The sequence below is a fragment of the Eptatretus burgeri genome, chromosome 5 (assembly GCF_056783735.1).
Source record: "Eptatretus burgeri isolate ZD-2024b chromosome 5, Ebu_testis_v1, whole genome shotgun sequence".
Taxonomy (NCBI): domain Eukaryota; kingdom Metazoa; phylum Chordata; class Myxini; order Myxiniformes; family Myxinidae; genus Eptatretus; species Eptatretus burgeri.
This window is the reverse complement of record NC_140965.1, coordinates 62,214,717-62,216,329: the sequence shown is the minus strand read 5'-3', so window position 1 is coordinate 62,216,329 and position 1,613 is coordinate 62,214,717. Positions and strand designations below refer to the sequence as shown.

Sequence of the window (1,613 nt, the reverse complement as noted above, 5' to 3'; positions counted from 1 at the left end):
AAGTAAAATGTGTGATTTTGTTTGGTTCAACGGTTAAAGATGTAAAAACATAAAGTACAGAATTTTTTTTTTGATGTTTATGAAAATGAAATGTCATTGTGATGGTGATTCAAAAAGGATATCGAACATCTTCGGGGTCGTCACGTCGATTGCAGCTGATTGCATCGTCACCAATCCACATTGCGTCGCTTCATTTACAAACTTTTTGCGTTTAATTCGTCATTGAGGGTCGAGCTTCAAAGGCTCTAAAGAGAGACCATTGTGAGGAGAAATCGAGATCCGGTGGTTGGGTAGGTGGAGGGGTGAGAGCCATGGATAACAATGGGGGAGGGAAAAGGGTCGCGCAGAAAGGAAGCGAAACAGCGGTGGCACTTGTTCTGTCTTGATGTTTCCAAGCAGGTGAAGCTCAGAGTGAGGGCAATGCCTGCGACGGCACCGCGACAACACGGTCAACTGCTGCCGGAGCACGGTCGAAGAGCAGCGGTGAGAGGGGCTGTTCACACTCGCGCTCCTTCTTTACTATCACCGCACCCCCTCTTCGGGCTGACGTCAGGCACTCCGAAGCTTGTAATCGCAATGGCCTGGGCCTTAACGTACCAAAAACCCCGGAGCTCGACCGAACACGAAGCAGACGGACGAGCAGCCTGAACGACGTGGCCTCCTCCTGCGTTTAAAACTCCAGGCCATTGTTGGTGAGTGACACCAGAGATGACGAGCCGGACGTTTAGTCGACGACAAATAGTTATTCATGAACAATGATGCAAACATGCATTCGCGTATTATTAATACAATAAATGAAGAAATGAAAATTTATATGAAGTTTTGCTTTGTTTTTGAAACCTGATAAATGTTTAGTACAGACATGTAAAATGCTCTTACATGGAAGTGTGCGTTTGTCTGTCGCATGTGCTCGGCTGGAATCTAATGTTTGTTCGAATGTGTACGTTTCGCGATCAATTTCGGTCACCACGATTACAATGAGTACGACGTACAACGCAGAAGCAGAGAAAAAAAAGAAATGAAGAATCAGGACGTCGATTAAAGCGAAAGGGTTAAAAGTGTTGTGGAAGGACGAGCGCACGTCCTTCAATGAATGAAATGGATCAATGAAACAAGTAAATGTGTTTCACAAAACATGGTTTCGCTTCAACATTCTCGTTCACTTTTCATCTCAAGTCCGGCACTTCACTGGCTTCATGTGGATTGATGTTCAGGATTTATTTTCACCTTGAAACCATTGTTAAATGCGCTCATTGTGCATAAATATGTGTGTGTGTGTGTGTGTGTGTGTGTGTGTGTGTGTGTGTGTGTGTGTGTGTGTGTGTGTGTGCATGTGTCTCACTGTGTAGTGCCACTGATGCAGTGCCCCCTGTAGGTTAGGACAGCAATGTTAAATTTGGCTGGGGTACCGACGACAGGTTGCCCACTCTTCGAGAATGACACCATGCGATGTTTAACGTCCACAACCTAATGTTGGTCAATGGAACACAAAGTTTTGCCCCCCCCCCCCACCCACCGAGGGACGGCGCACGCATTGACGAACTATCATGCCTGTGATACACCTGCATGACGGTTTATAGCCGCGTCGACATTCGAACCCATTGTGCACAGGT

At 46.3% G+C, this 1,613-nt stretch overlaps 1 protein-coding gene across 1 annotated transcript in view; it reads left to right on the top strand.

Annotated features, from left to right (window-relative positions):
* The first annotated feature begins 416 nt into the window (after positions 1–416).
* Positions 417–1,613, top strand: part of LOC147026543 (pituitary homeobox 2-like) — a 99,727-nt gene continuing 98,530 nt past the window's right edge. Inside the window, exon 1 of the mRNA XM_085882024.1 lies at positions 417–692. The gene's annotated coding sequence lies outside the window, so the exon portion shown is untranslated. The remainder of the gene's footprint in view (positions 693–1,613) is intronic.